This window comes from Engystomops pustulosus, chromosome 4 (assembly GCF_040894005.1).
Source record: "Engystomops pustulosus chromosome 4, aEngPut4.maternal, whole genome shotgun sequence".
In the NCBI taxonomy this organism is placed as follows: Eukaryota; Metazoa; Chordata; class Amphibia; order Anura; family Leptodactylidae; genus Engystomops; species Engystomops pustulosus.
In genome coordinates, this window is record NC_092414.1 from 19694699 (window position 1) to 19721308 (window position 26610).

General features: G+C 44.2%; 1 long non-coding RNA gene across 1 annotated transcript; it reads left to right on the forward strand.

Annotated features, from left to right (window-relative positions):
* On the forward strand, window positions 1–26320 carry LOC140128881 (uncharacterized). The gene is made up of 2 exons (XR_011855169.1): window positions 1–100; window positions 26154–26320. It is a non-coding gene; the product is annotated as an uncharacterized lncRNA (long non-coding RNA).
* The last annotated feature ends 290 nt before the right edge of the window (window positions 26321–26610 follow it).

A 26610-nucleotide genomic window follows, 5' to 3' on the forward strand; every position in this document is an offset into this window, starting at 1 on the left:
TAGTCAATGCCATCACATGGAGTAAGAAACCTCACCTCTAGATCTCCAACCATACTCCAAGATAATGGTGGAAGATCAAAGCAGACATCAATCAAAAATGGTAGGTGGTAAGTACGACAAGCAGTCATCAAGGTGTCTATCACAAGGTGTCTTGTACCACCAAAGTATGTTGCTCTTTTGTCAAGAAGTCAAACAAGTTTATTTTCCATAAAAAAAAAAAAAACATATTTAAGATAGAAAAATACTTCCTGCTATACTGCCGAACCTGGAAAAAATTACGAAGGACCACTAATTTTTCCATGTGTAAACTCCACTAAAACCTCATACCAAAGTGTCCAACCTTATGTTTGCAAAAAAAATCGCTATACTATTGTGACACGTTTGTAAAATGCTTGACAAGCTATAGGAGAAGCTGAATACCTCAAAACCTTATTTATTTTGTACAGTTCCTTATAGGCCGGCTTCTTTGTGATATTCCTCTACTGGGACTCCTAGTAGTCAGGATTAGTCCACCATGGAAAGAGGTAGCACCAGTGAAGTGAAGTGAATGAAATTGACCTCTGATGGTACTGCCTATGGCAGTGATGGCGAACCTTTTAGGGACCGAGTGCCGAAACTACAAGCAAAAGCCACATATTTTTACAAAGGGCCAAATGCCAATTTAAAGTAACAGGTTTCAAATGTATTGGCGCCCGGAGGACACCAATACAGGAGAAGGAAGGTGAAATTTGTATTAATATTGTAGTTGAGTCCTTAACAGGATTAATCACCGGTCCTACAATGATAATCAAGCTCAGTCCGCACCTCCTTGATTCAGGTCTTGAGTCCTGAATGGAGACCTTTGTGCTGGGTGATGCCCAAAGAGAGGGCTCCGAGTGCCACCTCTGGCACCCGTGCCATAGGTTCGCCACCACTGGCCTATGGTATGAAGCAAGGAAGTATCTTCTGATTGAAGGTGATGTTGAATGAGGAATTCCATGTAACCTTCAATTATTCCCTACTAAATTTTTCTCTTAAAGACTACATTTCCTACATTGATTGTCAACATTTAGTTAAGCTCATCTATCTTTTGATGGTCCTATTCACCCATGGACTGGGGTTTTTCTGGGCCCACAATAATGTATTGTTTCCATCTAGAAAATAGACCCTAACACCTCCCAAATTAATTTTATTTTCTGCTAGACCTTTGTTTGAGCATGTGCCTGTCTAATGTTCCTCTGGTTCTACGGTGGGCCAGTATGATCATAGACAGTCCTAAATTGGTGAGATTGGTTCTTCTCCATTGGACTTGTGTCTACTGATTCAGGTGATGGCTGTCCCTGAAGGGTCTACCTTAAACTTGCTGAAATATTCAACTTTTATGAGGGTTCACTGCACCATGTGTAGGGGGAATTTTAAAACATAGGGCAAGCATAGGTGATGAATAAGAAGAATACCACAACCTATACTTTAATAATAATCTCCCCACACACATCGAAGCCATGTTTTTTTCCGCTCTGGCCATAAAAGGCACACAAGAATTCGACCTGCAATAAAAATGGATCACTTAATGTAAAAAAGTCGGAGCAGCATATGTTCCTTACCGAGGGCCTGTCTGAAACGTTCACAGACCCCGGGCCATGAAATATAACAAAGCACAGAGTAGAAGCGAGCGCCATTATATACACCTGCTGCAGACTAACACCTCCGCTTCTGTGTTTGCAAAAGACATTAAAAATCGCAGCCAACCATTCTAATTTATTGTATTTGAAAAGCAAAAGCCCCCGAACACTTACTCAAGGAAAATATTTTTATTCTACTCCGTAATTAACTTGTTGCCATTAAAAACATTTCACATTCGAGGGGGAATAAAATGTTATTAATATTCTTCATGTTTATTTTTTTTCCACTGAACTCAATGGACAAGAATTTACCCAATTTCTCTTTGCCCGTTTTTAACTACGTGAGGTCAAATGTCACAAGGTACAAAAATAAAACGCCAAAATCATACATTTGGTAAAGCCATAGTTCTCTTTTGCTGTTTTAGACTATGTAGCCAGCCTGCATCGCCAACCTTGCCTCCTCCTGTGCAAAAATCTTGACTATCTATCTCAAAAGCTTCCAGCTCTGTAGCATCGAGAGGCCCTCACATGATGGCAGAAGATGCCTGGGATGAAGGAGTCTATTTAATAGCCCTTTTTTGCGACTGTGCATCATCTAGTAATTAAGGTTTCTTCTATGTCGACCCTTTGTGTCATTAATTTTGAATTGGAGTTAAGATGGGTCCTGAACAGTGGTGCATAGCTCCGATCCGACCAGCCAAGGTCAAGGTTGACAGAGTAGCACTGAAAACGTGAATCCAGGAAAGTGTCAGGGCAGGAGTTGCCAGTGAAAAAATTCAATGCCCTGGAGACACAAACCTGACCAAGTACCCATATGGTGAAATAAGGGCAGAACTTTCGGGTATGGCCTACAGAATGTCCCACACAACAGGGTAACTTATCAAAATGACCATCTTGTGACGAGCTCTCTCTCGATGGGACTCATTTATTAAGGGTCCGCGGACTGCGATTCCGTCGGGCTTGCATATTTCCATTTTGCGTCGAATTGCCCCGGGTCGGCGGTGTCGGCTTGCATGCGCCAGAAATCGGGGGGCGTGCCACCGGACAATCCGACAGATTCGGACAAACCGCGGAATTTAAAAATGGAATTGTGTCGCAAGATCAGCACTCACATGAACCAGGAAGAAGAAGGTGAACACCTCAGAGGGGAAGCGACACATGCAGGAAATTGGACGCACGACCTTAGTGAATCGCGGCAGACCCGAATCCTCGTTGGACAATGCACCACGGGATTGCGACAGGACTGGGTAAGTAAATGTGCCCCAACGTCTCACCATGGGAATATGCCTTTGAGTTTGTCATACAGTCATACACTACCCAAAAGTGGCCTGTGAAATGTTGAAGCCCTCTTTTGGCAGGGCCCAGTGTCTATCCAGACCCCACCTGGAATCATTTACCTGTCTGGTAGAGACCTTACTGCCGAGTTTATCACCAATTTCTATTTGAATTAATTTGTTTCATCAATTAGTCTAGATCGATAGATACGGAATAAAGATAGATCCAAAAGAGAGATCCAGGTAGATAGATACGAGTTAGAAAGATGATAGATTTTTAGATAATTTAAATACTTAATAGAGATGTATATCTAAGCTCTAGGCATGTTTAGACCTGTAATCCTCATGTAATCTAGAATCTGCCATAATAGTTTAGTTAGCATGGAGGTGATCATGGAGGGTGGTCTTTTCGAATGGGAGATGGAGGTCAGTTTTGGGGCACGGTGCCTGCCAGCACCATATTTGGCATCAGGATAAATAGTTCCCCCATACCCCAGCTTGTCAACACTTTAATCTTCCTCCTGCGTAAAAAGTACAACTAAAGATTAAAAGGCAAATCAATTTGTCATGAGCGAGAACTTAGTTTTTACAGCGCCTTCACTAAAGCACGTTCTACAGGTTCAGAAGAAAGACAGATCGCGCGGCTAAAAATAAGTAGTGGCCCTACATTCCGGCATCTGTTTCCTCAAAGCTATTATCTGTTTCAACGTCTTAAGGCCAGATGGAGAATATTTAAGGTTCACTTCACCTAAAGGCCCCCGGCTCAGAGTTTCATTATGATGAGGCAGAATGGCAGAGGTGGGATTCTCATGAGCCTTGTACATGACACAAGGGCTTTCCCCGTTCTCCGATTTCCCCTCTGTAGAGAGAAAACATCCTTTTCTTAAAATATTATTCACAAAACCAATATTTCCTATCAGTATCATCCCCATAGTGCTAATTTAACTGGGTCCGTCTTCCGACATATACACAAACATCTACTGAATTGCTCAAGCCAATGACCATGGGTGAGGAGCCTTCTAAGATATGTACAACTCCTCTCAAGAAAGCTCACCCTCATAAGACCATGCGTGGTCAACCATACCATACATGTGCAACCACACACAAGCTTCGCCCTGCACAGTGATCCGGCCATGTATGCTCAGCCTTAACACCAAGACATAATCACTCATAATATTGCCTAGCCAAGTGATCAAGCAATGCATGATCCCAAGCAAACTTTACAACCCATACACAACCACCCGTAATATTGCTTAACCCACTGATCAGACCAGGTATGGCCAGGCTTTCAATCAATTATCAGCCACCCATAAGATTCCCAGCCTATCAATCAGAAAAAATATGTTCATCCATTCCACTCATATGTAACCACCTATAACAGTGATGGCGAACCTTTTAGAGACCGAGTGCCCAAACTACAACCGAAATCTACTTAATTACCGTGAAGTGCCAACATGAAATTTTAAGCAGTAACTTGTTGCTACCTGTTCTTTCACATCTTTCAATTGTATTGGCCGCCTGAGGCCACCAGTTAAAAGAAGGAGGGCAAATTCAGATCATTGTAGCTTATCTCCAGGGTCTCTCTGTAAAGGAACAATGGTCGGGTCCAGCATGATGACCTCCAAAGATAATGCAGTTCTGTCAAAACCTTCTCACTTTTCCCGCAGTTCCAAACAGTCAACGAAGTGTCGAATAGAGAGAGCAACATCCCTTAATTTGCCTGGGACTGCAGGAAGATTGGAAGTGTTTGTTGAAATCTGTCCTGGCCTGAGTGCCCATAGAAAGAGCTCTGAGTGCCCCCTCTGGCACCCGTGCCATAGGTTCGCCACCACTGACCTATAAGATTCACTGACCAGAGAGACGGAACATACATTCAGCTTGGTCAGATCTACGACCCATGTACAAATACTTGGTCTAACCAATGATTACCTAATTTATGGTCAGCTTTACCTAAGATTGCCCAGTCCAGTGATATGACCATTATGAACCCAAAAATCCTCAACCTTCAGGGTAAATGTATATTCAACACTCAGTATTACTGCTCAGAGTTCAGAGGACCACAATAAATCCAATTTTTTCCTATTATACCTCCATAGAGAGAGCACACATGACAAGCTCAAATAGCTAAATATATCAAATCTTTATTACATATCATAACATAATTCATCACAAAAATAACATCTGATAAAAACAACCCCATTAAAAGAGACATAAAAACATGTACAAAAAAAACAGACAGTGTGCAAGTCCAAAATGTATTATAAGAATGTATAGGGCGCTGGTTACAAAAATACAACAACTCTGACCTGGATGCAAATGAGTTTCAGTTGTCACTGCAATTCAGGGTGAATACCGCATCACGGACACAAATATCCAAAATATGCCACCAGACGCCATGTTGTCCCCTAGCACACACTGTCCGACACCCCAACGTACATTTCGCACCCTGCTTCGTCAGGGGGGTAATATGACCATGCATGGTCAACCATATCATACATATACAACTACCCTCAAGACTCCCTAGTTCAATGTTCAGACCATGTATGGTAAAGCCTTACCAATATACAACTTCCCATTATTTTTCCCAACTTAAAGATGAACCCATAAATGTACATCGTGGCAACCCATCAGATGACCCCCCCATAGGCAAACAATGTAAAGTAAACCTTACAAACTATAGGCTTGTTAGGCCCATTGATCGACTTTACCACCCATACGGAACAATCCATAACAATATACAAAACACACAAGCCAAAATACGGCTAAGAGAGTGGGCAGTCTACCAAAATGAGCAAACATCAATATCATGTTTATGTAGATCATATGAGTTTGCCTACAGTCCACTGGAAAGTTCTATGGTATGACCTTTAATGAGTAGTTATGCCCATGATTGGTGGACGACAATGTGTTACTCATTCAAAACAAATCTAACGTCAAGTGATTCCAATCTTTCAGCAGAACACTCATTTCGAGTCATTCATCTTTGAGGTCTTTCATCAATGATCTGTCTCTGAATAGAAGAATGCCATGGAGGGGATGTTTTTCATTTGTCACACTGCTTTCACTCAACCAAAAAAAAAAAAAAAACTTTCCTGAAAGAAAACTGGGTATGAAAAGCTCAGGACAAGATTCTTCTATCTTCCAATCAGAGAAAATACAGTTATTAAGGACAAGCTACCGGGGGGGGGTCTACCAGTATTTGGGCGGTGGTTGTGTAGGATGATTGTCCTCGTTTGTTTTATACATTGAATCTAGCTGTATACCAAAAATTGGTTAGGCTTAAAGTTCTAAAACCTAGTCAGTTCTTTGAATTTTGTTGGCAACACATGTCCCCGAGTCTACAACAAAAACAAATGTATGATTTCCTTAACCATCATTCAGTCATTTATGGTCACCATTGTTGTTCCATGTCAACAGACCTGATGGGTCGATAGGGGCTCATTTTGGGCAGAAAATCTTCCTGTAAAAAAAAATTACCTTGAGTGTTGACATTCTGGTTGGACTGTTTGGTTCTATTTGTATAGAAATAGAAGGCCAATGTCGCGAATGAGAGATTTCGAGGTGCCCAATTTCTAAGGTATGTCAGTGAGACTTTCCTCTCTAGTAGCCGATATAAGAACCCATACTTCTGGTCCAGTGTTGTTAGTCCTATCATCACTGATGCCAGTCATAGGCTTCAGCGGAAACATGCCATCACCATGGTAGGCTCAGTTCCTAAAATTACGAAAAATCTTATCATCCCTTTTAATATCTAGTGGTTCCACGTTGAGGCTCCAATGTTTGGCACATGCCATAGCTGACATCTATCCTGGGATATAGGTGGAAAAGGTTATGACCTACGATGGAAAGGGCAGGGTTTGGCCACAGGAAGGGAAATTCACATTGTGCCCTTGCTCCACGACCCACTCGCCATCCAATGCAGATGCAGATGCAGATCTTGTTTAGATGTGCCTGTGATCTACATAAAATACCAGGGCAAGGATTATCTTCATACTTTTGGGCAGACTGTAGTTACTAAGCTCTTTAGAGCCGCCTGTAATATCGTGTAAGGGTCATTTTAAGTTCCTGTTTAGTGAAAAAGGTTATGAGCTGCTAATGGTAGTTTCTATTTTATGTGGTCCCAGATTTACAGAAAAAAAACCTACAGCAGCGGGCAGAACAGGCGTATGTTTTTGTGGGTGGGTGGGGGGTTGGGGTGTATGGCGAGGGTATGAAAAAGAATGGTAGAATCACAAACGCTGTTAAAATAATGACTCATTTTCCACCTGTTGCGCGGAGAGGAATGTGACATAATGTAGAACATTTTTTTTTTTTCGCTCTCTTTCGAGTCATTGTATAGAAATTTTCGCTGGGTAAAGCGCTTTTACAGAAAGGGATTTTGTACGCGGCTTCACAGAAATTTTAAGTGTTTTGGCAAGAGTCGTACATGAGTCCCTCGTGGCTTGTAACATGGGGAACTTTCAGAATAAACATTATATAGCCATGGTGGATACAATCCTTTCTTTTTATGACCGATGGCGGGATGAGAATTTCTGTCGATGTTTCGGTGGTTGGGTTCACGCTCAATTCATGCATTTTGATAGTAACAACAATCGGACACTCAAGTCGTCTTCTTCAATAGGGCCACATTACCACAACTACTTTCATTCATGTGACCCCCCACTATGATTATGCTATATAAACCTATAAACCATCTTCGACAGTGTAGAGGCAGAGCTATACCTTTGGGGGCCCACATAGCCAAACTGGCCAACAGTCAGCCACAGGTGTTCCAGTTCTTCTCTGGAATCACTTTTCTACGCTGCCACCTATTTTCGGACTCTTAGTTCGTCACAGCTTGATTTGCATATGCAAAAAACTAAGATAATCTCTGTATTGCTACTCACAAAAGTATGTTTCTGCTCCAATAAACTATTTTGGAGGCATTCTGGACACGACAGCCTTCCTTAATATGGGTTACCCTACTACATATTTTTATAAACCAGTTTGGCATCTGATCATTGAGGGTCTAGCTTTTCCAAACCTGGATGACAGTGTTTTCACCAGAAGAGTATAGATATAAAATTTCTCTGCATAGAGTTGGAAGAAAATATGTTGGCCATACCACTGAATGACCATCCATGAAATGCATGGACCTTCCCTCTATAAAAACAGGCCATACAGACCTGGTTTCTGGTCAAGACATACCAGATAGATTGAAATCTACCAGATGGATTGAGATCTTCTCTAATGGAGGTGGAGCAGTGTTGGACATATCTCCATCTTAGTTTCTGGTATAATACATTGGATCAATGTTTGAAGGCTGCCTACATCATGTGCCCATCTCCTCAGAAGTCTAAAGACCATGCCAATAATTGATGTTATCAAAAGCTCTTTCCTTCCATTTTTTTTGTAAGGTTTGTGTATTTTATTTTTTGTTAAAATCACAATATGAGAAGGATACCTTAGTAGGGAACCGAGCTATACAGTTCCTCAGGGTATAGGCAAGAGAAGAACTTCTGTCTGGTTGGTTTGGTAGAACATAACAGACATAGGGTAGAAATAGGATTGATCATAAAGTTTACGAACCATCTTTCGGAAACTGAAAAAAAGATTTGTCCATAGTCCGTTCCAAATGGGTTGTCCTAAGTCCGTTCCAAATGGGTGGTCCTAAGTCCGTTCCAAATGGGTTGTCCTAAGTCCGTTCCAAATGGGTTGTCCTAAGTCCGTTCCAAATGGGTCGTCCTAAGTCCGTTCCAAATGGGTTGTCCTAAGTCCGTTCCAAATGGGTTGTCCTAAGTCCGTTCCAAATGGGTTGTCCTAAGTCCGTTCCAAATGGGTTGTCCTAAGTCCGTTCCAAATGGGTTGTCCTAAGTCCGTTCCAAATGGGTTGTCCTAAGTCCGTTCCAAATGGGTTGTCCTAAGTCCGTTCCAAATGGGTTGTCCTAAGTCCGTTCCAAATGGGTTGTCCTAAGTCCGTTCCAAATGGGTTGTCCTAAGTCCGTTCCAAATGGGTTGTCCTTTAGTGAAGCGTTGAGATAAGTTATGGAACCAAAGCCCTCTGAAATAGTTTTCATAGTAATACCTTTTCTAGTGCCCGACAAAGATCCCACGTTGGGGTTGAAACATATTGCCTATCTTTGGTCCTAAACTTTCATTCTTATACTTGGTTTGGATTCTCAGACATTGGGTCACCAGTGCCCATCACCTATGAGCAAAAACTCTTTGAGACCCTTGACTCTCTCCTTCTTTCTACTTTAGAAGGAAGTGAATATAAGAGAAAGGTTCCTTTCTGCAAAATAGTTCCGTTGACATCTTTCTTCATTTTCAACCCACTGCTAAGCAATGAGCCTGCAAAACTGTAAAAAGAATGTATGGTAGGTATGATTTAAAGGGCTCTGCGGTATGTTCCTTGAGCCGGCACCTCCTACAGCGGCCTCTAGAATTATAGCTGGAATACCGCAGAACATACACCAGACTTGAATGAATTATCCCCACTGTGCAGGAGATAGAGTAATGGATGTTTATTGGGAATTAGAAGGTTTTCTTTGACTTCTTACAAGGGCCGGACTTCTTTGTCTCTCGAGACAGCTGAAAGATAACATACTCATAGCAAAAATGTTCTTGGTATTTCCCTCAGTGAAAACATGCAGAGGTTTATGATACATATGGTCGTGTACGGCTCGGCAATTATGTTAGGATTTCAGGCCTAGAGCCTTATCCATATTGTAGATCTTATCTAGGATGAAGTTGATGACTATGGTTACACCATTGTCCGTGGGTGGAAATATAGAAGGATTAGGCACTGATCAGAAGGTGGGATTTCTTGGAAACGGGTCGGTGGAGGATTTTCTGTAACTGGTTCATTAATATGGACCTTATCTTAAGAGAGTGTTTCCTGATATATCGTTATAAGATGTTCCAGTAGGAATTATTAGATGATGTGAGGTCTGAATCTCACAACTCGCAGCATTGGCAGTGATCAATGGTGGACAATTAATGTGTCTATGTGGTGTCCAGATAACTTATTTAAAGGGGTTGTCTGAGACTGATAATTTGGAGAGGTCATTGAATGGAGATCAATGGAAGACCCACACCCAGACACCACACCGATTTGCTATATCCGTAGAGTGTACAGAGCTAGAAGTAGATGGATCCATCTATGGTGGCCATGCTCCACAGGTAGTTCCCTTTCATTTGAAGGAGTCTGCTTCTGGCTTTGTATACTGGGGTGTAATCAGCTAATCGGTGTGGGACCTGTGTTGTCAGACTCCAACTTATCTCCTTTGTTAGTGAGGACATGTATAAATATCTGATTTCTGGGCGTTCAACTATTGAGACCTTTTCCGATCTTCAGAACAGGGAAGTGAATGTCCCCTTTAACTGTTGTGAAGTACATGTATTCCCAATAACCTCTAGTCCATCTCAAAAAGCCCTTTAATGCAACAAACCCAAAGGTTTTCACTGGTTTGGAGCCCATTACACTCCTGTATCTAAACCAACATTGTGCATATATGACCCCAGTTCCGAAAAAGTGGCTTAGTACCCTACTCCATTGGACCCTCAGCTGTGGTCTCCTCAGTGATCATACGTACCCTATGGATAGGTGATACATGATATTCATGGAATAACATGGCCTATGCTGGGTAGGCCTTCAGTAATGAGTAATATGTATTACAGTGATGTCACTGGTGGCTGAATCGGGGCAAGGCGGTGGAGATGTTGTCTTATCAGGGGGAGCCTACAGATCTACACAAGCTTTTTGCCTGACAAAGATACCAGCGTATGTTTTCTCTGTAAAAGCTCCTGCACAGCGTAACAGCCTGTGAATCTGCAGCATGGAGGGGGGGGGGCAAAATCATCTGATCACGGGGCTCCCGGATGTCAGATCCCCAGCAATCTCCTTTTTATTACCTATTCTATGGAAAAGTCTGAAAAATCCCTTTAACATCTATAGCACTGATGGAGTTATCCCATATTAGCCCCGAAGAAGTCAACAGCGTGGTCTCTCATGTGTACTACTACTCCGGTCACCCTTGATCTTGTGGAGGGTGGACCCCCCCAAGAGATCAGACACTTATTCCCTATGCTGAGGGCAAATGATTTTGGTTGTCTGTAAGAAAATCCCTTTAATAAAGGGGCTGGGGTCTCTGTTCCTGGTCATTATTAGTTGACAAAGGTGGAGAGCTGTTACAAAATTTTATTCTGGAGGACCTGTGCTGACCATTCATTTGGTGTAATACTTAATTTCCCCTGTGGGGGCACTGTAGGGAGGCTGAAAACTTCAGCATTTGGGAGCCCCCTCGGATTCACTGTGAAAACTTCCCTTTAACTTGTGTACATTAGAATTGTATAAATGATACAGTCAATTACCTTTATGTTCTGACGGCGGAATATCCCTTTAAGGGGTTAAAGCTAATGTATATCTTAAATGGTCAATAAGAAGCAGGGGGGGGGGGATAATAAAGTGTAAACAATGATTCATTCCGGTTCCTGGCATTCGTCCATGATGATTGCGCAAACCAAACTTGGATTCGGGTTTATCTGCGAAGCAAAGTCCATCGATGAGATCTTTCACTTTCGCTTCACGGAACTTTGCACGGGAAAATGCTTTCACTTTTGTTTCTTTTATATCGACCTCCTCCTGACCTTCACACTGTGTACAGTAACGAAATTCTCTATCCCCGTCTTAACATAAGCGTCTTGCAATCTCACACAGTCCCTGTGTCTACACCGACCGTATACAGACGACACGATAAAAAAATATATGTATATACGGAAAAGCAAATAGCAATAAAAGTACATAAAACAAATGCAAAATATAGTGTAAAAAATGACAAAAATTATTAGGAAATATACCATCAAAGTCCATGATGATAAACCAGGGACATTACTCGTAGATCCAGGCACCGTGACCACGGTAATCTTCTTATATTTAGTATCCACAGCCTCCTTCCTTCTAAAAAGCAACGTAAAAATTATGCTAATTTCACCAGAGCCCCTCCATGCTGCCGCTTCATAGACTGTTACACTGTCTCCCCTGCTCCTGCTCGGCACTTTGCTCCTCCTTCTGCCTGATATAATCTCACTGCAGATTAAGTAGTTTCAGCACACAGTGTGAGGGGGATGTGCTCCTGCACAGTGTAACAGTCTGTGAAGCTACAGCATGAAGGGGCTCTGGTAACAGTACTCTTCCTTTAAAAGAGTTTAACCCAAAATGTGCTTTCCCTACAACTACTGCGATGCTAATTCCAGTCTTCACCCAACCTAAAGTATCAGGGAAGGGGGGGGGGGAGGGGGTCAATGGACTTTTTGTTGACCAATCCATGGCCTCCCTGGACCATGGGACGTCAGAGGAAGTGACTTACTATTGGCCAAAGACACATTAGAATCATCAAAGCAGAACCTTTGACCCAACGTTACTTCTGGCTGGGTGCAAGTACGGAAAACCGGAATTATCGGTGACGATACGGAACCGAAGTAAGTACACTGTACGGGGGATTTATCACATGCTGCCCCCCTGAACACACCGGATAAATGTAGAAGATCCAGTCTTCTGATATAACCAGCCGGCTACGCTTCCGGACAGTTCTATGCCAGGTCCTGCCTTGTATACAATCGCTCTATAACCTGAGCCTATAGCAAGTGCGCCATCTGACTCCTCTCCCTGGCACACCCCTCCAAGCCCACTTGACATAGAGGTGGCACAAGGAGGGTAATAATCAAAATTCCTGGCCGCGCACCAGGAATTGTGATTATATTAAGGCTTGAGTGCCAGAAAACCGGCAGACAAACTTTAATAAATAACCCCCACCTTTGCTTTTTTTGCCACCCCGGCCCAGGGGTCATCTACAAATATCTATCCCCGCAAGAGGCCATTAATAGTTCATCATAAATGGACTCCCACTAAGCAGATGTAAGATATGGGTTCCTTAAGTATGGTCTTAAAGGGGTTTTCTAAGAATAATGACTCTCACAATTAATAGTTGCTCATGGGCGGGCCAACACTTGGGCCTGTATCCCTCTAGTGGCCAGGAGCCAAAAAGGTGTGGCCCACCAAATCTAAACTGCTGATCTGTGTGGACCCCCACCATCAATCTCGAGAGACAAGACAGGAAAAGTTGAGTCGTAGTCATAAATCTGGGGTGCCCTGTTACCACACATCTCCTTTCGTTATGGAACTACTAGTGACAGCATGCCCTGAGGCATGCTGGGTATTAACGTTCTTCAAGTAATGCGAAATGAGGAACCTGAAACTCAGGAAGAATAGCTTGAGGTTTCCTATGGTTCGTCGCCTGAGGAGATTATGTGGAGGAAAATAATTTTCCCGCCAATATGTGTGGTAGATTTGTCAGCTGCCCAGTGACGTTTGTGATTGGCTATCTAGGAGAGCCAATGCCATCTTGGTTGCAGGGGAGATGTGATATGAAAGAAGTTTATTGGTGACTGAGGTTACAGGGGAGATTTTCCGCAGCAACCAATGACAGTAGTTGATTGGTGCCCACCTCTCGCGAGTCTTATATTGAAAAAAGGTGTGGCAAATACAAAGTAGGCGTGGTCAAACAATGCACTTCCTGACAGAAATCGGAAGGGTGCATCCTCAGGCCTTGACCTGTCATCTCCAACTTAGTATCTATGACCGGTATTAGGAAATTAAAGCTATGACCGAATGTTTAGGTACATTTATAACTCCGCCTCCCTCCACCGCTGCTTATCACTTCCCGAACAGGAACAACACCCCACCCGAGATAGAACATATCTGATTTCGGCCATTAAAGACCATTCTCGTCTTCTTTGATCTGCTTCCCACCTACCTATTATCTAATAGGGCAGCCATGTCCCGAAAAACGCCTGAAAAAATTAGCCAATTAATTGCATCACATAATTTATGGAATAAAAGGGTGTCTTGGGACCCTGTATATGTATATATCATAGAGCATTATCAATGGCCTCTAGCACTCCCGATGGCCATATGGTGCATTACTAGTGTGAGACCTCCAAACCCCTACTAAGTTATATAATGTATATTGCACACAATTACACAGGTTCCCTTTAAGAGCCTGCTGTTGGGTAAAGGGTGTCGTAAATGCAGAAGAAGGTTTTGTTTCACAATGTACCATTCATAGAACAACTGGCTTGTAACGGACACAATAACTAGAAGTCACATGGCTCTGGGTTCCCGTTGGGCAGACGCCAGAGTTGTGCATGTAGTAAAAGTGTGTGTGCAATGCCGCTACTTCCTTTCATGAAGCAATCCAATAAAAAAAAAAATATACAAAAAGATCTACACAAAATGAGCTGATCCCGGGATCGCACGTGATCACATAAAACCAGGGGGAAAGAAGGAACCAACTCTTCAATTTACCCTGCAGCGCCACCACACCCCGGAGCTGAGTACTGCATGGTGATCAATGAAGGCAATAGGCTGTTAGAGTCCTCCAGGGTGATAGAGACATGTAGCATAAGCCACTCTCTGCTCTAATTTTTAAGGTCCCATGAAAAAGTTTCTGGATCGAAAACGAATTAGGGATTTTTGATTAGATATAACTTTCTCGATATACCAATTCTAGGGTCAGTATTAGGGTATTAATGGCGTAACAATTGTAAAACCTATATATCTTGTTATCGGTTCCTCCCTTCTTGAGATAAGCGGCAACGTGAGTGTCATAACACTTATCTCCGTCCTTCCACCAACAATATATAATTGAGGCTAATGATGGCAATGGCAAGGAAGATCTGCATAGTAACTACTTATAGAAGTCTATAACCCTTCCATAGATATCATTCAACAGCTATTCCTCTTGAGTTCCACGTCCACGTGCATGCTCGGCCATGCCATGCGTGCACATGTTCTAAATAGGAAGAGGTTAAGAAAGAATGGGGCAGATTAACTTACCCGGTCCAGTCCCGATCCCGCGGTGCGTTGTCCGACGAGAATTCGGGTCTGCCGCAATTTACTAAGGTCGTGCGTCCAATTTCCTGCATGTGTCGCTTCCGCGCTGAGATCCGCCGGAGTTCACCTTCTTCTTACTGGTGTATCTGAATACTTGAACTTGCGACGCAATTCCGTTTTTAAATTCCGCGTCCGAATCTGTCGGGTTGGCCGATGGCCACGCCCCCAGATTTCTGTTGCGTGGAAGCCGGCGCCGATGCGCCAAAATTAAATCACGTGCACCAAAAACTCGGGGCAATTCAGAGCAAAATGGAAATATTCGGGAAATTTGGTCCCATTGTCTCGCCTGGCACTCTGCTTCCCTTCCTAATGACACTGCCAGGTCAATTTTGCAATCATAGGGGTCACTAGGGTCAGATTGGGTTATCCTGGTGTCCTGCGGATGTCACTAGGGGTCACAGCAGTTAGACCACCACTCGCTCATGGATGACCCATCCTTTGTATATTTCATCAGTGTGTGAGATAAACCAAAAAATTAGTGTTGGGTAACATCCTTCTAAACTCGCCAGTATTCACCTACCACCTATAGAGGGCGCTCAGTTTCATACCACCCACACAGAAGCAGCATATGGCCAGCTTACTCCTTGGCACTCCCTTTCCTCTGGGCCCCACCGTAGCCTCTAGACGGTGACCCTTAGTCGTATAATGTATGTATGAAAAAAGTATAACAAAAAGATTAAAAAAAAAAAAAAAAAGCGCCGTCCCTTTAAAAGAGAGACAATTAGGAAGGAGACTCGAGTCATTATTCAGGAGCTGACAGCCTGGTATATACAAATGATCTCTATTAGGACCCAAATCCTTAGTTTATGCCCCACTGGCGCTGGAAAATAAAACAGCTTTAACTTTTTGACTATTGAAAAGTTTTAGGAGCGCGGTGCGAGCTCCCCCCCTTATCTTATTGAAAAGCGAGCGGCCTTACCCGCCAGCGCGGCCCTGACACTCGTCCTGGCACACTCAGGATATAGAAGGGAGAAACTGCACGCAGAACAGTCACCTCTGTTTTGTGGGTCATTACCTCCTTCCATATCCCATGTGCCCTCACTCGTTTCCTTTTCATTAAAAAAAACCTTCATGCTAGTTTTTTTTTTTTTTTTCTTGGGAGGCCCCCCCGGACCCCCTTTTATTTTGCAAATCCTTAAAAAGGAACTTGATGGATATTAATGCTCTTGCCTTTCATATCACTTTACCAGCGAAACCTTTGATCTGTCAGCAGCCTTTATAGCAACGCCTAATATAAAGTAGAATATAGAAAAAAAACATCTCCAGCCAAAGTGCTCGACAATGAATAAAACTTTTGATAATCCCCCCCCCCCTTACACTTTTTACCGCTTTCCCATTGGTGGGATATGGCATAATAGTTACATTAGGGTAAGGAGACCCTGGTATAGGCTGGAACAAGAGCATTATGATTCAGCACAGAATAAAGGACAGCTGGAGCAAGCTGACTGGCCGACGACCAATGAAACGCCGGCTTCCTGCGACCAGCTGCTGCGCCGGGGGATGAATGACAAGGGTAGTAATTGATTACTAAACTGGCGTTTCAATAGGAAGAAAGGATTACTAAAAAAAAGCAGAGAAAAAGGAGCGAGAAAAATTCACAACTGGGTAAAAAAACGACCAAAAAAAGAAACAAAAAGTTTTCAAAAAGTTATCCTCACTCCCCCCCCACCCTCCTCCACTCCTCGAGAGAACTTCATGAATAAGTAACAGTTTATACAGATATTACAGCACATAAAGCAGGGGGGGGGCTTCCGTGATCAGGCTAAAGCCCTTGCAAAATCAATTAGCATTATTTCGACCTTTGCGCTAATTTGTGTCGCATTAAAAAAAAAAAACAAAAACACAAAAAATGTATTCCATGTTGAATAGTACTTGGGGAAAAATGGGGAGCTAATTGCTTGGGCGATTGAGGGAATTTGCGGCGCCGTTGTCTGGCATCAAAGTTTGTTATACGGAGAGGTGGGTGATTGGACGATGGCGGTCTGCGAGATACTATGTGGTTTTTTTTCGATGTGTGGAATACGCATCTGTGTCCTGCTAATGCATATTATAGACATTGGGGCTCATTTACTAAGGGTCCGCGGACCGCAATTCCGTTGGTTTACCTGAATATTTCCATTTTGTGCCAAATTGCACTGGGTTTTCAGCGCATGGGATCGGATTGTGGCGCATCGGCGCCGGCTTGCATGCGACAGAAATTGGGGGGGCGTGGCCGTCGGACAACCCGATGGATTCGGACAAACCGCGGAATTTAAAAACAGAATTGTGTCGCAAGATCAAGCACTTACATGCCCCAGAAGAAGAAGGTGAACTCCAGCGGATCTCAGCGCGGAAGCGACACATGCAGGAAATTGGACGCACAACTTTAGTGAATAGCGGCAGACCCGAATCCTTGTCGGACAATGCACTGTGGGATCGTGACAGGACCGGGTAAGTAAATCTGCCCCATTGTGTAAGAAATATACATGTTATTAAAAAAAATTATCCACTGTAGAGTTCTGAGAGTTATATGGCGCCACCTGGTGTTGAGAATGTATACCAATGTGCACGTCCACCTGCTAGGAGAGCTTTGTGCAGGAGGACACACATGCACAGTCATTCACCTCATAGCCATCACAGCCACTTGCCAACAGTCCCTAATTTTCAGCAACTTTCTTTACAAATTTGGATCCCAATCATAAAAGTGGGCAGGGCTTGGGATTCTCAACCCAAAGTGAGTATAGTGGGACTTGACTGTAAGGTCCATGGTCAACCCAGGGGTGAGACTTTAGCCTTACTTTTTTGAGCCACCTTTAACATGGTAAGGGTGCAGCATCTGATCACTGCACAGCAGCCAATAGAAATAGCTTCCTGCCCTGTTTGTCAGGACAGGAGCAAAACCTCTGCAGTACACAGTGGTATAAGAGAGAAAACAGTTTCTAAAGAGGTAGTAAGAAGGGACTGTCTGGTCATTTGCCAGAAGGGCAAGAAGTCCAATTCTGGCCGGAGCCCTACCCCCAGCAACACAATATGGGAAAACATGGAATTAGCAGCAGGGACTATACAGGGGAAGAAAGAAGGAATCATACTGTCAGCTGCCAGAGGGGGAAGGAAACTGAATCTATCCAGAGCCTATCACAAAGGCACATGGAAGGAGCAGAATATTTTAATTACATGGTGTTATAGCTGTAGAGATTCCCACTTCAGGGAAAGTAAGAAGGGAGAATATTGCGAGTTGTCAGGGGGAAAGGAGACTGATTTTGTCCAGGGCCTACCTGCGGCATTGCTAAAAGAAACACATACAATTAGCAAAGTCTTTGCAGTACATGGCACTACAACCATCTAAAGACTCCATCTAAAGAGAAGTATAAAGGAATAGTTTTGTCAGCTGCCAGAGGGGGAAGGAGACAGAACACAAGCTTACTGGTGCTTGTGTGCAGACTAATTAAAAAGTGTCAGCAGAGGTGATAGGCTCTTTTTACATTTAAAATGGATATTTTGGGGATTAGAATACGTAATTGATATAACATCAGTGGGGTTCAAGTTTGTAGAACCACCAGGGATCAGGTAGGGAGGAGTTGCGTTGTACCAGCAGTGAAGTCCTGGAAGTCCCCCATTAATCTGATATTAGTCCCCAACTCCAAAGATAGGTGACACAAATTTGAAACAATACAATCTAATATCCCACAGCCAACATCTGCAAAGAGTTTGTATATTCTCTCCGTGTTTGTGTGGGTTTCCTCAGGGTCCTCCGGTTTCCTCCCACACTCCAAAACATTCTGGTAGGTTGATTCGTTTGTGAGCCCCATTAGGGACAGGGACCTATTTGGCAAAACTCTGTAATCTGTGTGTGCTATATAAATAAAGGAATTATTATTATCCTACGATATATCCTTAGGATTGGACATTAGCATCAGATTTACAGGATTGTGCACATTACAACTCATATGACCAGTTGTTCACAGCAGAATCCAGTACAGGAGACAACCAGAAGGACAGGCCCGTTGTCTGTGTAGTGGCCAATACGGGTTACTGCAGATCATCTACCACTCACATGACTACAGAGTTGTAGTAACCCTGCTTGGCCATTACACGGAGCTGTACATCTGGTTCAATTTCAATAGATCCGTTGGCTTATAAAGGTGGTGTTGGTTGTTGGACCCCCAATTACTATGAGGTCAATCACCTATCCTAAGAATAGGTAATCAATAACAAGGAAAATCCCTTTAATATCAGAACATAACCATCTCTTTATCCAATAAGGTTGTGTACATCTAAGAAGAGAAAAATGTGGATCTTGTCGTCTACGGCCTCTGCGTCTCCCACGCCTTGTTAGTTGTGTGACGTCTGGCGGAGCACCGGGCAGAGGACATCTGAGTACAAGCTGCTTGTGTGGTGTAGTTGGGTTGGGGGCTGTGATTGTACACACACTGGGCCTGTGTTTATCGGATATTTAGATGAAGCAGCCTGTTATGAGGCCGGGTAATCACACACGGCACTCTCGCAGAGAGAACATTTGGCAGAATGCTGCTGTATACCGCATGTCGGATTAAAGAAACAAGACGCACACTTTTCAGTCCAGACACTAATGGCCAATCCTTCGAGGAGTGAGGGGCTTTGTGTCCCGGAGTCGAGGCTCAACGTACATGTTATGTTACATGATGCTAAAATTAAACAGGAACAGATTCATTTCAGGACATCTAAGGGCAACTGCGACTTTAAATGTTTGGAATTTTGTGTTTCGTTTCCATATGGAGCTAAGACTATTGAAGGAAAGAAATCACAAAAAATCTGACCTCGAAGAGGTGGGACTCGAAGCCAATGAAAGATCGGTAACATGTCCCCACTACCTACCAAAATACTACTTTACACCTCCTAGCTTGTGCGCACCCTATTGTGCTGTTATCAGAACACCTTCCTGGTTAGTTTAAGGTAGGTGCCTGAGCCATATAGTATCTACTATATAAAGCCCTACAAAAACAGTAATTCTCAGTCCTGACCTCTGCTTGGTTAACACACTCAGGGGTTGGGGAGGAACCCTGCGGTTAACATGCACTGATTCAGCATTTTAACTAGTAATTTAAGGCATTTTGTTTTCAAGTATAGGTGCCTGAGCAAGATTGTACCCATTCATTGTGTCCTACAAAAGTGTTCAGCACGTACTGAGGCTGCAATTACATAAACAAATGCCCTCTGGGTCATAGGCGGATGGGCATACGTACGGCACGATGGTGAGGAGGAGGGGCTATGCCTCCCCTCTCCATAGAGATGCACCCCGTGCATATGGGGAAAGATAGGACATATGTCCCCCCCCCCATACGGTCGTGTGAATGCGGCCTTAGTCTGTAGTACTGCGGCTACATTAACTCCAAGACTGTTCAGTCTATACTGACGTCTGGTTACTGAATTATATACTAGGTACAATGGTTACGGATATCAAACATGTGAACCATTGTCCCTAACACTATGCTGCTCTAGTCAGGAGAGCAGCATGGGGCAGGGTACTTTGATACTCACCTTTCCTCACACCCATAAAGCAGCAGTAGTCTGGGTGCAGACTGGGTGCAGCAGATGCATGCAATGGCTCTGAAGCCGGCAAACATAATGGGGGTCATTTATTAAGGGCCCGATTCGCGTTTTCCCGACGTGTTACCCGAATATTTCCGTTTTGCGCCGCTTGTACTTAAATTGCCCCGGGATTTTGGCGCACGCGATCGGATTGTGGCGCATCGGCGCTGGCATGCGCGCGACGGAAATCGGGGGGCGTGGCCGAACGAAAACCCGACGTATTCGGAAAAACCGCCGCATTTAAAACCCGAAAATGTGTCGCATAAGGACCGCTTACCTTCACCTGGTCCAGCTCGGTGCATTCCGGCGCGATGAGTTTACTTTCAGCGCAGCAGCGCCACCTGGTGGACGGCGGAAGAACTACCTTATTAAATCCCGGCCGGACCCGAATCCAGAGCGGAGAAGCCGCCGCTGGAACGCGAATGGACCGGGTAAGTAAATTTGCCCCAATGACTACTGGCTACCATGTTCGGGTGCTGTGACTACTGGCTACCATGTTCGGGTGCTGTGACTACTGGCTACCATGTTGGGGCACTGTGACTACTGGCTACCATGTCTGGGTGCTGTGACTACAGGCTACCATGTCTGGGTGCTGTGACTACAGGCTACCATGTTGGGGCACTGTGACTACTGGCTACCATGTTGGGGCGCTGTGACTACTGGCTACCATGTTCGGGGGCTGTGACTACTGGCTACCATGTTCGGGTGCTGTGACTACTGGCTACCATGTTCAGGTGCTGTGACTACAGGCTACCATGTCTGGGTGCTGTGACTACTGGCTACCATGTTGGGGCACTGTGACTACTGGCTACCATGTCTGGGTGCTGTGACTACTGGCTACCATGTTGGGGCACTGTGACTACTGGCTACCATGTTCGGGTGCTGTGACTACTGGCTACCATGTTGGGGCACTGTGACTACTGGCTACCATGTTGGGGCGCTGTGACTACTGGCTACCATGTTTGGGTGCTGTGACTACTGGCTACCATGTTGGGGCACTGTTGTGACTACTGGCTACCATGTTGGGGCGCTGTGACAACTGGCTACGATGTTGGGGCACTGTGACTACTGGCTACCATGTTGGGGCACTGTGACTACTGGCTACCATGTTTGGGTGTTGTGACTACTGGCTAGCATGTTGGGGCGCTGTGACTACAGGCTACCATGTTGGGGCACTGTGACTACAGGCTACCATGTTGGGGCACTGTGACTACTGGCTACCATGTTGGGGCACTGTGACTACTGGCTACCATGTTGGGGCACTGTGACTACTGGCTACCATGTTTGGGTGTTGTGACTACTGGCTACCATGTTGGGGCACTGTGACTACTGGCTACCATGTTGGGGCACTGTGACTACAGGCTACACGTTGGGGCACTGTGACTACTGGCTACCATGTTAGGGCACATACTGGCCATGCAGGTATTTCAGGTTATTTAACAATACGTTCAGTGTTGTGGTTGCCCTCAAATGGCTGATTGTAGTGATAATACTCTACTACTAAACAGCTGGAGTAGATACATTTATACATTAAAAGGCAGCACAAAGCTGTTGTGTTCACCAATGAAAATAAATTTGGTGCCACTGCTGTACAAGCTCCACCACCACCCAAGCTTTTGCCTTTTTGGATACCAAGCTGAGAGCATGGGTTGTAGTTTTGTAATGGCTATTGAGCCACAACGTGGGGAGAGTGGAGAACATTCATGAATGGACTGGTCTAGTTTGTGGGCATATTTTTTTTACCATTTTACTGAACTGTACTTCATATGGAAGCTTCTTGGTCGCCAAATACGGTTCACGTTGGCACATCAAATTAAGGTTTCAAAGCTCGACTGATAGCGTCGCCAGTTTGTATGGTACTTTCCAAAGTTCCAGACGTTAAAAATTGTGGACCTCAAAACTTGACCTTGGATCAGATAAAGGGAAATGACTCCTTGTATATGTGCATCTTCTCACTGGGGATCTTAAGAGAAGGTACACATCACCACAATTGACTTCTTAATTTAAAGGGGTTGTCCGAGAGTTGTGAAAAAAAACTGGCTGGAGGGGACTGCTTAAAAAAATAAAGATCTACTTGCCTTCCGGTGCCCTTTGGTGTCCCGCGCTGTTGTCCCTCCGGTCTGGGCGCTATGTAAACAAACATGGCCGCCGGAGCACACTGGACTCAGCTTCCAGCCGGACCCGACAACCTTCCAGCCCCCATACACAATGCTGTGAATAGGGACGGATAGGCGTATCCGGCCACAGCCGTCCGGAAGCTGAATCCAGCACTGCTCCGGCGGCCATGTTTGTTTAGATGGCACCCGGACCGGAGCGACAGCAGCGCGGGACACCGGAGGGCGCCGGAAGGTAAGTAGATCTTTATTTTTTTAAGCAGCCCTCTCCCAGCCACCTTTAGTTTTTTTTCACAACTCTCGGACAACCCCTTTAATAATTTCTTACACTTCTGGACTACTTTTTTTTTTACCAGCTTGATAGAGGCCATAAGCAGGTGCGGTGGTTACTGTAACGGGTCCACCAACACCCAAACTTTTGCCTTCTTTGGATACCAAGCTAAGAGCAGGGGTTGTAGCTTTGTGACAACTGTTGGAGCCACATGTTGGAGAGTGGAGAACATTCATGGTCTAGCTTGTGGTGATAACTCAAGATGGGACCACATAAAGGGAAATGGCTACTACAGACAATGGCGGCCATAAGGGCTCTAAGGATAGGTTTGAAGTGTTTGGTGGAATCTTGGGCAGTATACACCATAAAGATCTATGTGATTGGATACAATCTGGGGGCTATAGGTCAAGCAGATACATCAGGGGGATTGCATATGCTGGATGTACACCATAAATGGTATCAATAGAGCCTCATACATCTCTGTACATCTCATACATTTCTCTTTGTCTTTAACATTGGAGATGTTGGTTATATGTTGGGGCCGCCCCCTGATTTTTAGGTAAAAACAAAGCTTAAACTGGAATCACATGGGTTGGGTTTAGGCAAGTCCTGCCCAATAGTGGTTATTCCCTGATGGGTTGGGGCAAGTTCAAAAGTTTAAACTAAAAGTTTGATGGAGGAGTGACTTCTGCTTCTATCAGTCAATCCATTGGGCAAGGAAGAATGATCAATACCGGTTATGGCAGAAAAAGCATCATGTAATACTACATTTCCCCTGTAGAGGTCACTGCAGAAAAAAAGTGAGTGACTGGTGGCCACTCTGTCCAGTGATCTACTAACTGAAGGGTTTGCATTGGCCAGGGCTGTAACAAGTAGCATATTGCTTAAAGGACACCTGTCATCAGGTCTGTGTCACTAGTCCTGTCACCTCTACCTGTTGGAGCAGCTCACAAGGATCCCATCCCAGCCTTTATCTAGTTATTTCATACATTATTCATTGTAAAATCATCTATTCTTTATTATGTAAATGAGGCGGGTCACATGGTCAGAGGCAGTGATGTCACCCCTGTTACCCCTCCCCTCTCCTCCCCCTGCTCATGTCTGTGTGTAATGTATAGTAAAGCATGGCTAGTGTGTGTGCTGCATCTGCTGACATGCTGCATCCTCCTAATATACAGGTGAGAGACACAGACATCAGCTACACAAGTACCTGACATGTTCTGCTATAACATGGCTGCCTGGAGCTGCTGTATCTCTCCTATACACACACACATGCACACACAGGCTGCAGGGGCCACCAGCACCAGGAAGCACATCATTATACAGGCTGTCAGTCAAGCACTGGGGGTGTGGCTGTGCCTCCCACTCATGAATAGAGTGGACAGCTTGAATATGCTAATGCTTCATTGGACATTTCACAGGTCATTTGCATACAGCTTTAGGACCTCATTGCTTAGGTTTACAGGCATGTAGAGGGACAATGAAGGGATAGAGGCAATGCTCTCTAATAGCAGTTTATGAAAATATATTTAGTTTAGGGGGGTTATTTTGCATGACGGGTTCTCTTTAAGGTTATATAGGTTTATCATGCTACGACAGACTTCATTTACCCTAAAAAAAAAATTTTTTAACGTGGAACAAACATTGACCTTATTTTCAGCCCACAAATATTAGCGGCTGCCGTTGTGGTTTTTTATTCCCAAGAAATTTCTACAATCTCTCTATGATAAAATATATGAAGTGAGAATTGACTGTTTCATATGTAAGATGACTGGAGATCCCAAATATTCTTACATCCTCTTATCACCGAGATACAGGGGGCAGGTGTTTCCTTTAAGAACTATGAGAAAATAAGACTATAATAATATTTATGTAACACCCGCTCATTCATAGATCCCAGATTAAGGGTTTATGTGGGCAATTAATTTTCCCATGAGGCCACAAGAGAAATTGGAAGTGTTTTAGTGGGCCGGACTATTATACTTAACTCAGTTCCACCCAATACCTAATACCCCCTCTCATTAGGCCTCCTTCTCTCGTTACATCCCCATTCATAATGCCCCCTCTCATTAGGCCTCCTTTCATAATGCCCCCTCTCATTAGGCCTCCTTTCATAATGCCCCCTCTCATTAGGCCTCCTTTCATAATGCCCCTTCTCAATGCGCCCCCATCCATAATGCCCTTGTGCACTATGCCCCCATTTATAATGTCCTCTCTCAATATGCCCCGATCTCTTATTAAATGCCCATTCACAACGTCTCCTCTCATTATGCCCCCATTTATAATGCTCCCTCTCATTATGCCCCCATTTATAATGCTCCCTCTCATTGTGCCCCCATTTATAATGCCCCCTACATTATGCCCCCATTTATAATGCTCCCTCTCATTATGCCCCCATTTATAATGCCCCCTACATTATGCTCCCATTTATAATGCCCCCTCTCATTATGCCCCCATTTATAATGCTCCCATCTCTAATTACATCTACATTCACAACGCCCTCACTCATTATGCCCTCATTTATAATGCTCCCTTTTAATATACCCCTATTTATAATGCACCCTCCATTATGCTCCCACTTATAAAGCCCCCTCTCATAATCTCTTATTACATCCCCATTCACATGCCTCCTCAAATTATGCCCTCCTTTATAATGCTCCCTCAACTATGCCCCTTATTATAGTGCCCCCATTTACAATGCACCCTCCATTATGCCCCCATCTATAGTGTGACCTCCATTATACCCCCATCTATAGTGTGCCCTCCATTATGCCCCCATTTATAATGCACCCTCCATTATACCCCCACCTATAGTGTGCCCTCCATTATACCTCCATTTATAATGCACCCTCCATTATACCCCCATCTATAGTGCCCCCTCTTATTACGCCCCGTGCATAATGCCCCCATCTCTCACGCCATCCCCATTTACAATGTCCTCATTTATAATCCTCCATTATGCCCCCCTTTTCTTATGGCTAAGAATGACCACCTCCACTCCATGGGGTCCTCATGGGAACATACAGAGCCCCAGTATGTTAGCAGTAGAGCCCAATGATATCTATAGTATAAAAATTCTACTTCATGGCGACGTTCTGTCTGTGTAGTGGAAACGTTCCAGCCCGAGTATGAAAAAACTCTGAAGAGATCGACATCCGACAATCCAGTAACCTGCTTACTGATGGTTTCCAAATAACCCTAACGACGCGGCAAACAACAACACCTCAGATCTATGACGAGAAGTTGCTCCAATTTTTGGTTTCCATACTATAAAGAGAAGGTTATATGAAGCCGGGGGGGGGGGGGGGGGGTCGCTCCTTACGACACCTTATCTGTCGGCTTTGCAGATACTTAAATGACCCGTGTAACCCGATCACTTATTTTAACCATGATTTGCACTTTTGTTCACAACAGAGAGCGCTATTTATGACTTGGCAGGAGCTGAGGGCCGTCTTTGGAGTCTCCGCAGAAAGGACCTCTGGCAATAAGGAAGCCGGCCTCCCGGTCTTGTTTTTCCTGAATGGAGAAGCTGCTTAGCCGACTGGTTTCTATTCCTCGGCTTCCTATTCATTAACTCACGTCCCACCTTCATCCCTTGTTTCCTGGCTGCAGGACAAGTATCTGTTTGATGTTTGCGATCTCCATTTGTCGAAAAAGCATCTCTTTTTACTCTCCCCTTCCATTCAACTTTTTGGGCAAAGCAGATCTGATCCTCGAATGTGCCGGGAGACTCATTATTCCCATCATTACAAAACACGATTAATAACTAAAAAATCGCACAGTAAAAATTGCCTTCTCAACAGGATCTAGAATGTTATTCATACTGGCTTGGGAATAGAATGTCAAAATGACAGTAAAGACTGACACATTA